Below are 10,085 nucleotides of genomic sequence, written 5' to 3' on the forward strand. Positions count from 1 at the left end.
ATCATATTGTGCCTACGACAATTGGTATTCCTAGGCGGTCACCCATCCAAGTACTAACCAATCCCGACGTTGCTTAACTTCCGAGATCGGACGAGATCGGGTGCATTCAACCTGGTATGGTCGTAGACAGTATTGGTCAACATTTATGGTCTAATCTATTTAAAAATGTAAAAACTTAAATAAATCATATTGTGCCTACGACAATTGGTATTCCTAGGCGGTCACCCATCCAAGTACTAACCAATCCCGACGTGGCTTAACTTCCGAGATCGGACGAGATGGGGTGCATTCAACCTGGTATGGTCGTAGCCTGTATTGGTCAATATTTTTTGGTCTAATCTATTTAAAAATGTAAAAACTTAAATAAATCATATTTTGCCTACGACAATTGGTACTCCTAGGCGGTCACCCATCCAAGTACTAACCAATCCCGACGTTGCTTAACTTCCGAGATCGGACGAGATCGGGTGCATTCAACCTGGTATGTTCGTAGCCAGTATTGGTCAAAATTTTTTGGTCTAATCTATTTAAAAATGTAAAAACTTAAATAAATCATATTTTGCCTACGACAATTGGTATTCCTAGGCGGTCACCCATACAAGTACTAACCAATCCCGACGTTGCTTAACTTCCGAGATCGGACGAGATCGGGTGCATTCAACCTGGTATGGTCGTAGACAGTATTGGTCAACATTTATGGTCTAATCTATTTAAAAATGTAAAAACTTAAATAAATCATATTGTGCCTACGACAATTGGTATTCCTAGGCGGTCACCCATCCAAGTACTAACCAATCCCGACGTGGCTTAACTTCCGAGATCGGACGAGATCGGGTGCATTCAACCTGGTATGTTCGTAGTCAGTATTGGTCAACATTTATGGTCTAATCTATTTAAAAATGTAAAAACTTAAATAAATCATATTGTGCCTACGACAATTGGTATTCCTAGGCGGTCACCCATCCAAGTACTAACCAATCCCGACGTTGCTTAACTTCCGAGATCGGACGAGATCGGGTGCATTCAACCTGGTATGGTCGTAGACAGTATTGGTCAACATTTATGGTCTAATCTATTTAGAAATGTAAAAACTTAAATAAATCATATTGTGCCTACGACAATTGGTATTCCTAGGCGGTCACCCATCCAAGTACTAACCAATCCCGACGTGGCTTAACTTCTGAGATCGGACGAGATGGGGTGCATTCAACCTGGTATGGTCGTAGCCTGTATTGGTCAATATTTTTTGGTCTAATCTATTTAAAAATGTAAAAACTTAAATAAATCATATTTTGCCTACGACAATTGGTACTCCTAGGCGGTCACCCATCCAAGTACTAACCAATCCCGACGTTGCTTAACTTCCGAGATCGGACGAGATCGGGTGCATTCAACCTGGTATGTTCGTAGCCAGTATTGGTCAAAATTTTTTGGTCTAATCTATTTAAAAATGTAAAAACTTAAATAAATCATATTTTGCCTACGACAATTGGTATTCCTAGGCGGTCACCCATCCAAGTACTAACCAATCCCGACGTTGCTTAACTTCCGAGATCGGACGAGATCGGGTGCATTCAACCTGGTATGGTCGTAGACAGTATTGGTCAACATTTATGGTCTAATCTATTTAAAAATGTAAAAACTTAAATAAATGATATTATGCCTACGACAATTGGTATTCCTAGGCGGTCACCCATCCAAGTACCAACCAATCCCGATGTTGCTTAACTTCCGAGATCGGACGAGATCGGGTGCATTCAACCTGGTATGTTCGTAGTCAGTATTGGTCAACATTTATGGTCTAATCTATTTAAAAATGTAAAAACTTAAATAAATCATATTGTGCCTACGACAATTGGTATTCCTAGGCCGTCACCCATCCAAGTACTAACCAATCCCGACGTTGCTTAACTTCCGAGATCGGACGAGATCGGGTGCATTCAACCTGGTATGGTCGTAGACAGTATTGGTCAACATTTATGGTCTAATCTATTTAAAAATGTAAAAACTTAAATAAATCATATTGTGCCTACGACAATTGGTATTCCTAGGCGGTCACCCATCCAAGTACTAACCAATCCCGACGTGGCTTAACTTCCGAGATCGGACGAGATGGGGTGCATTCAACCTGGTATGGTCGTAGCCTGTATTGGTCAATATTTTTTGGTCTAATCTATTTAAAAATGTAAAAACTTAAATAAATCATATTTTGCCTACGACAATTGGTACTCCTAGGCGGTCACCCATCCAAGTACTAACCAATCCCGACGTTGCTTAACTTCCGAGATCGGACGAGATCGGGTGCATTCAACCTGGTATGTTCGTAGCCAGTATTGGTCAAAATTTTTTGGTCTAATCTATTTAAAAATGTAAAAACTTAAACAAATCATATTTTGCCTACGACAATTGGTATTCCTAGGCGGTCACCCATACAAGTACTAACCAATCCCGACGTTGCTTAACTTCCGAGATCGGACGAGATCGGGTGCATTCAACCTGGTATGGTCGTAGACAGTATTGGTCAACATTTATGGTCTAATCTATTTAAAAATGTAAAAACTTAAATAAATGATATTATGCCTACGACAATTGGTATTCCTAGGCGGTCACCCATCCAAGTACTAACCAATCCCGACGTTGCTTAACTTCCGAGATCGGACGAGATCGGGTGCATTCAACCTGGTATGGTCGTAGACAGTATTGGTCAACATTTTTTGTCTAAAATCTTTAAAAATGTTAACATTTAAATATATTTTAAAAATCATATTTTGCCTATGACAATTGGTATTGCTAGGCGGTCACCCATCCAAGTACTAACCAATCCAGACGTTGCTTAACTTCCGAGATCGGACGAGATCGGGTGCATTCAATCTGGTATGGTCGTAGCCAGTATTGGTCAACATTTTTTGGTCTAATCTATTTAAAAATGTAAAAACTTAAATAAATCATATTTTGCCTAATACAATTGGTATTCCTAGGCGGTCACCCATCGAATTACTAACCAATCCCGACGTTGCTTAACTTCCGAGATCGGACGAGATCGGGTGCATTCAACCTGGTATGGCCGTAAGCAGTATTTCTCAACATTTTATGTCTATTCTATTTTAAAAATAAAAACTTAAATAAATCATATAATGCCTACGACAATTGGTATTCCTAGGCGGTCACCCATCCAAGTACTAACCAATCCCGACGTTGCTTAACTTCCGAGATCGGAGGAGATCGGGTGCATTCAACCTGGTATGGTCGTAGACAGCATTGGTCAACATTTATGGTCTAATCAATTTAAAAATGTAAAAACTTAAATAAATCATATTGTGCCTACGACAATTGGTATTCCTAGGTATGGTCGTAGACAGTATTGGTCAACATTTTTTGGTCTAATCTATTTAAAAATGTAAAAACTTAAATAAATCATATTTTGCCTAATACAATTGGTATTCCTAGGCGGTCACCCATCGAATTACTAACCAATCCCGACGTTGCTTAACTTCCGAGATCGGACGAGATCGGGTGCATTCAATCTGGTATGGCCGTAAGCAGTATTTCTCAACATTTTATGTCTATTCTATTTTAAAAATAAAAACTTAAATAAATCATATAATGCCTACGACAATTGGTATTCCTAGGCGGTCACCCATCCAAGTACTAACCAATCCCGACGTTGCTTAACTTCCGAGATCGGAGGAGATCGGGTGCATTCAACCTGGTATGGTCGTAGACAGCATTGGTCAACATTTATGGTCTAATCAATTTAAAAATGTAAAAACTTAAATAAATCTTATTTTGCCTACGACAATTGGTATTCCTAGGCGGTCACCCATCCAAGTACTAACCAATCCCGACGTTGCTTAACTTCCGAGATCGGACGAGATCGGGTGCATTCAACCTGGTATGGTCGTAGACAGTAATCGTCAACATTTATGGTCTAATCTATTTAAAAATGTAAAAACTTAAATAAATCATATTGTGCCTACGACAATTGGTATTCCTAGGCGGTCACCCATCCAAGTACTAACCAATCCCGACGTTTCTTAACTTCCGAGATCGGACGAGATCGTGTGCATTCAACCTGGTATGGTCGTGGACAGTATTGGTCAACATTTATGGTCTAATCTATTTAAAAATGTAAAACTTAAATAAATCATATTGTGCCTACGACAATTGGTATTCCTAGGCGGTCACCCATCCAAGTACTAACCAATCCCAACGTTGCTTAACTTCCGAGATCGGACGAGATCGGGTGCATTGAACCTGGTATGGTCGTAGACAGTGTTGGTAAACATTTTTTGGTCTAAAATCTTTAAAATGCTAACATTTAAATATATTTTAAAAATAACATTTTGCCTATGACAATTGGTATTCCTAGGCGGTCACCCATCCAAGCAGCAACCAATCCCGATGTTGCTTAACTTCCGAGAACGGACGAGATCGGGTGCATTCAACCTGGTATGGTCGTAGACAGTATTGGTCTACATTTTTTGGTCTAAAATCTTCAAAAATATTAACATTTAAATATATTTTATAAATCATATTTTGCCTATGACAATTGGAATTCCTATGCGGTCACCCATCCAAGTACTAACCAATCCCGACGTTGCTTAACTTCCGAGATCGGACGAGATCGGGTGCATTCAACCTGGTATGGTCGTAAACAGTATTTCTCAACATTTTACGTCTAATCTATTTAAAAAAGTAAAAACTTAAATAAATCATATTTTGCCTACGACAATTGGTATTCCTAGGCGGTCACCCATCCAAGTACTAACCAATCCCTACGTTGCTTAACTTCCGAGATCGGACGAGATCGGGTGCATTCAACCTGGTATGTTCGTAGTCAATATTGGTCAACATTTATGGTCTAATCTATTTAAAAATGTAAAAACTTAAATAAATCATATTGTGCCTACGACAATTGGTATTCCTAGGCGGTCACCCATCCAAGTACTAACCAATCCCGACGTGGCTTAACTTCCGAGATCGGACGAGATGGGGTGCATTCAACCTGGTATGGTCGTAGCCTGTATTGGTCAATATTTTTTGGTCTAATCTATTTAAAAATGTAAAAACTTAAATAAATCATATTTTGCCTACGACAATTGGTATTCCTAGGCGGTCACCCATCCAAGTACTAACCAATCCCGACGTTGCTTAACTTCCGAGATCGGACGAGATCGGGTGCATGCAACCTGGTATGTTCGTAGCCAGTATTGGTCAACATTTTTTGGTCTAATCTATTTAAAAATGTAAAAACTTAAATAAATCTTATTTTGCCTACGACAATTGGTATTCCTGGGCGGTCACCCATCCAAGTACTAACCAATCCCGACGTTGCTTAACTTCCGAGATCGGACGAGATCGGGTGCATTCAACCTGGTATGGTCGTAGACAGTAATCGTCAACATTTATGATCTAATCTATTTAAAAATGTAAAAACTTAAATAAATCATATTGTGCCTACGACAATTGGATTCCTAGGCGGTCACCCATCCAAGTACTAACCAATCCCGACGTTTCTTAACTTCCGAGATCGGACGAGATCGTGTGCATTCAACCTGGTATGGTCGTGGACAGTATTGGTCAACATTTATGGTCTAATCTATTTAAAAATGTATAACTTAAATAAATCATATTGTGCCTACGACAATTGGTATTCCTAGGCGGTCACCCATCCAAGTACTACCCAATCCCGACGTTGCTTAACTTCCGAGATCGGACGAGATCGGGTGCATTCAACCTGGTATGGTCGTAGACAGTAATCGTCAACATTTATGGTCTAATCTATTTAAAAATGTAAAAACTTAAATAAATCATATTGTGCCTACGACAATTGGATTCCTAGGCGGTCACCCATGCAAGTACTAACCAATCCCGACGTTTCTTAACTTCCGAGATCGGACGAGATCGTGTGCATTCAACCTGGTATGGTCGTGGACAGTATTGGTCAACATTTATGGTCTAATCTATTTAAAAATGTAAAACTTAAATAAATCATATTGTGCCTACGACAATTGGTATTCCTAGGCGGTCACCCATCCAAGTACTAACCAATCCCAACGTTGCTTAACTTCCGAGATCGGACGAGATAGGGTGCATTGAACCTGTTATGGTCGTAGACAGTGTTGGTAATCATTTTTTGGTCTAAAATCTTTAAAATGCTAACATTTAAATATATTTTAAAAATAATATTTTGCCTATGACAATTGGTATTGCTAGGCGGTCACCCATCCAAGAACTTACCAATCCCGACGTTGCTTAACTTCCGAGATCGGACGAGATCGGGTGCATTCAACCTGGTATGGTCGTAGACAGTATTGGTCAACATTTTTTGGTCTAATATCTTCAAAAATGTTAACATTTAAATATATTTTATAAATCATATTTTGCCTATGACAATTGGAATTCCTATGCGGTCACCCATCCAAGTACTAACCAATCCCGACGTTGCTTAACTTCCGAGATCGGACGAGATCGGGTGCATTCAACCTGGTATGGTCGTAAGCAGTATTTCTCAACATTTTACGTCTAATCTATTTAAAAACGTAAAAACTTAAATAAATCTTATTTTGCCTACGACAATTGGTATTCCTAGGCGGTCACCCATCCAAGCACTAACCAATCCCGACGTTGCTTAACTTCCGAGAACGGATGAGATCGGGTGCATTCAACCTGGTATGGTGGTAGACAGTATTGGTCAACATTTATGGTCTAATCTATTTAAATATGTAAAAATTAAATAAATCATATTGTGCCTACGACAATTGGTATTCCTAGGCGGTCACCCATCCAAGTACTAACCAATCCCGACGTTGCTTAACTTCCGAGATCGGACGAGATCGGGTGCATTCAACCTGGTATGGTGGTAGACAGTATTGGTCAACATTTATGGTCTAATCTATTTAAATATGTAAAAACTTAAATAAATCATATTGTGCCTACGACAATTGGTATTCCTAGGCGGTGACCCATCCAAGTACTCACCAATCCCGACGTTACTTAACTTCCGAGATCGGACGAGATCGGGTGCATTCAACCTGGTATGGTCGTAGCCAGTATTGGTCAACATTTTTTGGTCTAAAATCTTCAAAAATGTTAACATTTAAATATATTTTATAAATCATATTTTGCCTATGACATTTGGAATTCCTATGGAGTCACCCATCCAAGTACTAACCAATCCCGACGTTGCTTAACTTCCGAGATCGGACGATACCGGGTGCATTCAACCTGGTATGGTCGTAGACAGTATTGGTCAACATTTTTTGGTCTAAAATCTTCAAAAATGTTAACATTTAAATATATTTTATAAATCATATTTTGCCTATGACAATTGGAATTCCTATGCGGTCACCCATCCAAGTACTAACCAATCCCGACGTTGCTTAACTTCCGAGATCGGACGAGATGGGGTGCATTGAACCTGGTATGGTCGTAGACAGTATTTCTCAACATTTTACGTCTAATCTATTTAAAAAAGTAAAAACTTAAATGAATCATATTTTGCCTACGACAATTGGTATTCCTAGGCGGTCACCCATCCAAGTACTAACCAATCCCGACGTTGCTTAACTTCCGAGATCGGACGAGATCGGGTGCGTTCAACCTGGTATGGTCGTAGACAGTATTGGTCAACATTTATGGTCTAATCTATTTAAAAATGTAAAAACTTAAATAAATCATATTGTGCCTACGACAATTGGTATTCCTAGGCGGTCACCCATCCAAGTACTAACCAATCCCGACGTTGCTTAACTTCCGAGATCGGACGAGATCGGGTGCATTCAACCTGGTATGGTCGTAGCCAGTATTGGTCAACATTTTTTGGTCTAATCTATTTAAAAATGTAAAAACTTAAATAAATCATATTTTGCCTACGACAATTGGTATTCCTAGGCGGTCACCCATCCAAGTACTAACCAATCCCGACGTTGCTTAACTTCCGAGATCGGACGAGATCGGGTGCATTCAATCTGGTATGTTCGTAGCCAGTATTGGTCAACATTTTTTGGTCTAATCTATTTAAAAATGTAAAAACTTAAATAAATCATATTTTGCCTACGACAATTGGTATTCCTAGGCGGTCACCCATCCAAGTACTAACCAATCCCGACGTTGCTTAACTTCCGAGATCGGACGAGATCGGGTGCATTCAACCTGGTATGGTCGTAGACAGTATTCGTCAACATTTATGGTCTAATCTTTTTAAAAATGTAAAAACTTAAATAAATGATATTATGCCTACGACAATTGGTATTCCTAGGCGGTCACCCATCCAATGACTAACCAATCCCGACGTTGCTTAACTTCCGAGATCGGACGAGATCGGGTGCTTTCAACCTGGTATGGTCGTAGACAGTATTGGTCAACATTTTTTGGTCTAAAATCTTTAAAAATGTTAACATTTAAATATATTTTAAAAATCATATTTTGCCTATGACAATTGGTATTGCTAGGCGGTCACCCATCCAAGTACTAACCAATCCCGACGTTGCTTAACTTCCGTGATCGGACGAGATCGGGTGCATTCAACCTGGTATGGTCATAAGCAGTATTTCTCAAAATTTTACGTCTAATCTATTTAAAAAAGTAAAAACTTAAATAAATCATATTGTGCCTACGACAATTGGATTCCTAGGCGGTCACCCATCCAAGTACTAACCAATCCCGACGTTTCTTAACTTCCGAGATCGGACGAGATCGTGTGCATTCAACCTGGTATGGTCGTGGACAGTATTGGTCAACATTTTTTGGTCTAATCTATTTAAAAATGTAAAACTTAAATAAATCATATTGTGCCTACGACAATTGGTATTCCTAGGCGGTCACCCATCCAAGTACTAACCAATCCCGACGTTGCTTAACTTCCGAGATCGGACGAGATCGGGTGCATTCAACCTGGTATGGTCGTAGACAGTAATCGTCAACATTTATGGTCTAATCTATTTAAAAATGTAAAAACTTAAATAAATCATATTGTGCCTACGACAATTGGATTCCTAGGCGGTCACCCATGCAAGTACTAACCAATCCCGACGTTTCTTAACTTCCGAGATCGGACGAGATCGTGTGCATTCAACCTGGTATGGTCGTGGACAGTATTGGTCAACATTTATGGTCTAATCTATTTAAAAATGTAAAACTTAAATAAATCATATTGTGCCTACGACAATTGGTATTCCTAGGCGGTCACCCATCCAAGTACTAACCAATCCCAACGTTGCTTAACTTCCGAGATCGGACGAGATAGGGTGCATTGAACCTGGTATGGTCGTAGACAGTGTTGGTAAACATTTTTTGGTCTAAAATCTTTAAAATGCTAACATTTAAATATATTTTAAAAATAATATTTTGCCTATGACAATTGGTATTGCTAGGCGGTCACCCATCCAAGTACTTACCAATCCCGACGTTGCTTAACTTCCGAGATCGGACGAGATCGGGTGCATTCAACCTGGTATGGTCGTAGACAGTATTGGTCAACATTTTTTGGTCTAACATCTTCAAAAATGTTAACATTTAAATATATTTTATAAATCATATTTTGCCTATGACAATTGGAATTCCTATGCGGTCACCCATCCAAGTACTAACCAATCCCGACGTTGCTTAACTTCCGAGATCGGACGAGATCGGGTGCATTCAACCTGGTATGGTCGTAAGCAGTATTTCTCAACATTTTACGTCTAATCTATTTAAAAAAGTAAAAACTTAAATAAATCTTATTTTGCCTACGACAATTGGTATTCCTAGGCGGTCACCCATCCAAGTACTAACCAATCCCGACGTTGCTTAACTTCCGAGATCGGACGAGATCGGGTGCATTCAACCTGGTATGGTGGTTGGCAGTATTGGTCAACATTTATGGTCTAATCTATTTAAATATGTAAAAACTTAAATAAATCATATTGTGCCTACGACAATTGGTATTCCTAGGCGGTCACCCATCCAAGTACTAACCAATCCCGACGTTGCTTAACTTCCGAGATCGGACGAGATCGGGTGCATTCAACCTGGTATGGTCGTAGCCAGTATTGGTCAATATTTTTTGGTCTAATCTATTTAAAAATGTAAAAACTTAAATAAAT

The 10,085-nt window shown here is 39.3% G+C and overlaps 22 non-coding genes and 32 pseudogenes across 22 annotated transcripts; all 54 read right to left on the reverse strand.

The window, feature by feature from the left end:
• Nucleotides 1-9: 9 nt before the first annotated feature.
• LOC146155443 (5S ribosomal RNA) lies at nucleotides 10-128 on the reverse strand. Its single transcript, XR_014495204.1, has one exon. It is a non-coding gene; the product is annotated as a 5S ribosomal RNA (ribosomal RNA).
• A 64-nt stretch (nucleotides 129-192) lies between these two features.
• Nucleotides 193-311, reverse strand: LOC146155444 (5S ribosomal RNA; annotated as a pseudogene).
• Nucleotides 312-376: 65 nt separating this feature from the next.
• On the reverse strand, nucleotides 377-495 carry LOC146155445 (5S ribosomal RNA; annotated as a pseudogene).
• Nucleotides 496-560: 65 nt separating this feature from the next.
• LOC146155446 (5S ribosomal RNA) lies at nucleotides 561-679 on the reverse strand. Its single transcript, XR_014496140.1, has one exon. It is a non-coding gene; the product is annotated as a 5S ribosomal RNA (ribosomal RNA).
• Nucleotides 680-743: 64 nt separating this feature from the next.
• On the reverse strand, nucleotides 744-862 carry LOC146155447 (5S ribosomal RNA; annotated as a pseudogene).
• Nucleotides 863-926: 64 nt separating this feature from the next.
• LOC146155448 (5S ribosomal RNA) lies at nucleotides 927-1,045 on the reverse strand. Its single transcript, XR_014495205.1, has one exon. It is a non-coding gene; the product is annotated as a 5S ribosomal RNA (ribosomal RNA).
• A 64-nt stretch (nucleotides 1,046-1,109) lies between these two features.
• LOC146155449 (5S ribosomal RNA) lies at nucleotides 1,110-1,228 on the reverse strand (annotated as a pseudogene).
• Nucleotides 1,229-1,293: 65 nt separating this feature from the next.
• On the reverse strand, nucleotides 1,294-1,412 carry LOC146155450 (5S ribosomal RNA; annotated as a pseudogene).
• Nucleotides 1,413-1,477: 65 nt separating this feature from the next.
• LOC146155451 (5S ribosomal RNA) lies at nucleotides 1,478-1,596 on the reverse strand. Its single transcript, XR_014495208.1, has one exon. It is a non-coding gene; the product is annotated as a 5S ribosomal RNA (ribosomal RNA).
• A 64-nt stretch (nucleotides 1,597-1,660) lies between these two features.
• LOC146155452 (5S ribosomal RNA) lies at nucleotides 1,661-1,779 on the reverse strand (annotated as a pseudogene).
• Nucleotides 1,780-1,843: 64 nt separating this feature from the next.
• On the reverse strand, nucleotides 1,844-1,962 carry LOC146155453 (5S ribosomal RNA). The gene has a single exon (XR_014497947.1). It is a non-coding gene; the product is annotated as a 5S ribosomal RNA (ribosomal RNA).
• Nucleotides 1,963-2,026: 64 nt separating this feature from the next.
• On the reverse strand, nucleotides 2,027-2,145 carry LOC146155454 (5S ribosomal RNA; annotated as a pseudogene).
• A 65-nt stretch (nucleotides 2,146-2,210) lies between these two features.
• On the reverse strand, nucleotides 2,211-2,329 carry LOC146155455 (5S ribosomal RNA; annotated as a pseudogene).
• Nucleotides 2,330-2,394: 65 nt separating this feature from the next.
• Nucleotides 2,395-2,513, reverse strand: LOC146155456 (5S ribosomal RNA). Its single transcript, XR_014496141.1, has one exon. It is a non-coding gene; the product is annotated as a 5S ribosomal RNA (ribosomal RNA).
• A 64-nt stretch (nucleotides 2,514-2,577) lies between these two features.
• Nucleotides 2,578-2,696, reverse strand: LOC146155457 (5S ribosomal RNA). The gene has a single exon (XR_014495210.1). It is a non-coding gene; the product is annotated as a 5S ribosomal RNA (ribosomal RNA).
• Nucleotides 2,697-2,769: 73 nt separating this feature from the next.
• Nucleotides 2,770-2,888, reverse strand: LOC146155458 (5S ribosomal RNA; annotated as a pseudogene).
• A 65-nt stretch (nucleotides 2,889-2,953) lies between these two features.
• On the reverse strand, nucleotides 2,954-3,072 carry LOC146155459 (5S ribosomal RNA; annotated as a pseudogene).
• Nucleotides 3,073-3,135: 63 nt separating this feature from the next.
• LOC146155460 (5S ribosomal RNA) lies at nucleotides 3,136-3,254 on the reverse strand. Its single transcript, XR_014496079.1, has one exon. It is a non-coding gene; the product is annotated as a 5S ribosomal RNA (ribosomal RNA).
• A 168-nt stretch (nucleotides 3,255-3,422) lies between these two features.
• LOC146155461 (5S ribosomal RNA) lies at nucleotides 3,423-3,541 on the reverse strand (annotated as a pseudogene).
• Nucleotides 3,542-3,604: 63 nt separating this feature from the next.
• LOC146155462 (5S ribosomal RNA) lies at nucleotides 3,605-3,723 on the reverse strand. Its single transcript, XR_014496080.1, has one exon. It is a non-coding gene; the product is annotated as a 5S ribosomal RNA (ribosomal RNA).
• Nucleotides 3,724-3,787: 64 nt separating this feature from the next.
• Nucleotides 3,788-3,906, reverse strand: LOC146155463 (5S ribosomal RNA). Its single transcript, XR_014495211.1, has one exon. It is a non-coding gene; the product is annotated as a 5S ribosomal RNA (ribosomal RNA).
• Nucleotides 3,907-3,970: 64 nt separating this feature from the next.
• LOC146155464 (5S ribosomal RNA) lies at nucleotides 3,971-4,089 on the reverse strand (annotated as a pseudogene).
• A 63-nt stretch (nucleotides 4,090-4,152) lies between these two features.
• On the reverse strand, nucleotides 4,153-4,271 carry LOC146155465 (5S ribosomal RNA). Its single transcript, XR_014497548.1, has one exon. It is a non-coding gene; the product is annotated as a 5S ribosomal RNA (ribosomal RNA).
• Nucleotides 4,272-4,344: 73 nt separating this feature from the next.
• Nucleotides 4,345-4,463, reverse strand: LOC146155466 (5S ribosomal RNA; annotated as a pseudogene).
• Nucleotides 4,464-4,537: 74 nt separating this feature from the next.
• Nucleotides 4,538-4,656, reverse strand: LOC146155467 (5S ribosomal RNA; annotated as a pseudogene).
• A 64-nt stretch (nucleotides 4,657-4,720) lies between these two features.
• On the reverse strand, nucleotides 4,721-4,839 carry LOC146155468 (5S ribosomal RNA). The gene has a single exon (XR_014497290.1). It is a non-coding gene; the product is annotated as a 5S ribosomal RNA (ribosomal RNA).
• A 64-nt stretch (nucleotides 4,840-4,903) lies between these two features.
• Nucleotides 4,904-5,022, reverse strand: LOC146155469 (5S ribosomal RNA; annotated as a pseudogene).
• A 65-nt stretch (nucleotides 5,023-5,087) lies between these two features.
• LOC146155470 (5S ribosomal RNA) lies at nucleotides 5,088-5,206 on the reverse strand (annotated as a pseudogene).
• Nucleotides 5,207-5,271: 65 nt separating this feature from the next.
• On the reverse strand, nucleotides 5,272-5,390 carry LOC146155471 (5S ribosomal RNA). The gene has a single exon (XR_014495732.1). It is a non-coding gene; the product is annotated as a 5S ribosomal RNA (ribosomal RNA).
• Nucleotides 5,391-5,454: 64 nt separating this feature from the next.
• Nucleotides 5,455-5,572, reverse strand: LOC146155472 (5S ribosomal RNA; annotated as a pseudogene).
• A 63-nt stretch (nucleotides 5,573-5,635) lies between these two features.
• On the reverse strand, nucleotides 5,636-5,754 carry LOC146155473 (5S ribosomal RNA). Its single transcript, XR_014495437.1, has one exon. It is a non-coding gene; the product is annotated as a 5S ribosomal RNA (ribosomal RNA).
• Nucleotides 5,755-5,818: 64 nt separating this feature from the next.
• LOC146155474 (5S ribosomal RNA) lies at nucleotides 5,819-5,936 on the reverse strand (annotated as a pseudogene).
• Nucleotides 5,937-5,999: 63 nt separating this feature from the next.
• On the reverse strand, nucleotides 6,000-6,118 carry LOC146155475 (5S ribosomal RNA; annotated as a pseudogene).
• A 73-nt stretch (nucleotides 6,119-6,191) lies between these two features.
• Nucleotides 6,192-6,310, reverse strand: LOC146155476 (5S ribosomal RNA; annotated as a pseudogene).
• A 74-nt stretch (nucleotides 6,311-6,384) lies between these two features.
• Nucleotides 6,385-6,503, reverse strand: LOC146155477 (5S ribosomal RNA). Its single transcript, XR_014497897.1, has one exon. It is a non-coding gene; the product is annotated as a 5S ribosomal RNA (ribosomal RNA).
• A 64-nt stretch (nucleotides 6,504-6,567) lies between these two features.
• On the reverse strand, nucleotides 6,568-6,686 carry LOC146155478 (5S ribosomal RNA; annotated as a pseudogene).
• A 63-nt stretch (nucleotides 6,687-6,749) lies between these two features.
• LOC146155479 (5S ribosomal RNA) lies at nucleotides 6,750-6,868 on the reverse strand. Its single transcript, XR_014497957.1, has one exon. It is a non-coding gene; the product is annotated as a 5S ribosomal RNA (ribosomal RNA).
• Nucleotides 6,869-6,932: 64 nt separating this feature from the next.
• On the reverse strand, nucleotides 6,933-7,051 carry LOC146155480 (5S ribosomal RNA; annotated as a pseudogene).
• A 74-nt stretch (nucleotides 7,052-7,125) lies between these two features.
• Nucleotides 7,126-7,244, reverse strand: LOC146155481 (5S ribosomal RNA; annotated as a pseudogene).
• Nucleotides 7,245-7,318: 74 nt separating this feature from the next.
• LOC146155482 (5S ribosomal RNA) lies at nucleotides 7,319-7,437 on the reverse strand (annotated as a pseudogene).
• Nucleotides 7,438-7,501: 64 nt separating this feature from the next.
• On the reverse strand, nucleotides 7,502-7,620 carry LOC146155483 (5S ribosomal RNA). The gene has a single exon (XR_014495469.1). It is a non-coding gene; the product is annotated as a 5S ribosomal RNA (ribosomal RNA).
• Nucleotides 7,621-7,684: 64 nt separating this feature from the next.
• On the reverse strand, nucleotides 7,685-7,803 carry LOC146155484 (5S ribosomal RNA). Its single transcript, XR_014496292.1, has one exon. It is a non-coding gene; the product is annotated as a 5S ribosomal RNA (ribosomal RNA).
• A 65-nt stretch (nucleotides 7,804-7,868) lies between these two features.
• On the reverse strand, nucleotides 7,869-7,987 carry LOC146155485 (5S ribosomal RNA; annotated as a pseudogene).
• A 65-nt stretch (nucleotides 7,988-8,052) lies between these two features.
• On the reverse strand, nucleotides 8,053-8,171 carry LOC146155486 (5S ribosomal RNA). The gene has a single exon (XR_014495212.1). It is a non-coding gene; the product is annotated as a 5S ribosomal RNA (ribosomal RNA).
• A 64-nt stretch (nucleotides 8,172-8,235) lies between these two features.
• Nucleotides 8,236-8,354, reverse strand: LOC146155487 (5S ribosomal RNA; annotated as a pseudogene).
• Nucleotides 8,355-8,428: 74 nt separating this feature from the next.
• Nucleotides 8,429-8,547, reverse strand: LOC146155488 (5S ribosomal RNA; annotated as a pseudogene).
• Nucleotides 8,548-8,611: 64 nt separating this feature from the next.
• On the reverse strand, nucleotides 8,612-8,729 carry LOC146155489 (5S ribosomal RNA; annotated as a pseudogene).
• Nucleotides 8,730-8,793: 64 nt separating this feature from the next.
• Nucleotides 8,794-8,912, reverse strand: LOC146155490 (5S ribosomal RNA). Its single transcript, XR_014495213.1, has one exon. It is a non-coding gene; the product is annotated as a 5S ribosomal RNA (ribosomal RNA).
• Nucleotides 8,913-8,976: 64 nt separating this feature from the next.
• Nucleotides 8,977-9,094, reverse strand: LOC146155491 (5S ribosomal RNA; annotated as a pseudogene).
• A 63-nt stretch (nucleotides 9,095-9,157) lies between these two features.
• LOC146155492 (5S ribosomal RNA) lies at nucleotides 9,158-9,276 on the reverse strand (annotated as a pseudogene).
• A 73-nt stretch (nucleotides 9,277-9,349) lies between these two features.
• On the reverse strand, nucleotides 9,350-9,468 carry LOC146155493 (5S ribosomal RNA; annotated as a pseudogene).
• A 74-nt stretch (nucleotides 9,469-9,542) lies between these two features.
• On the reverse strand, nucleotides 9,543-9,661 carry LOC146155494 (5S ribosomal RNA). The gene has a single exon (XR_014497898.1). It is a non-coding gene; the product is annotated as a 5S ribosomal RNA (ribosomal RNA).
• Nucleotides 9,662-9,725: 64 nt separating this feature from the next.
• LOC146155495 (5S ribosomal RNA) lies at nucleotides 9,726-9,844 on the reverse strand (annotated as a pseudogene).
• Nucleotides 9,845-9,908: 64 nt separating this feature from the next.
• Nucleotides 9,909-10,027, reverse strand: LOC146155496 (5S ribosomal RNA). The gene has a single exon (XR_014496294.1). It is a non-coding gene; the product is annotated as a 5S ribosomal RNA (ribosomal RNA).
• Between the last annotated feature and the right edge of the window lie 58 nt (nucleotides 10,028-10,085).

This window comes from Ascidiella aspersa, chromosome 4, assembly GCF_963924565.1.
Source record: "Ascidiella aspersa chromosome 4, kaAscAspe10.2, whole genome shotgun sequence".
NCBI classification, from domain to species: Eukaryota; Metazoa; Chordata; class Ascidiacea; order Phlebobranchia; family Ascidiidae; genus Ascidiella; species Ascidiella aspersa.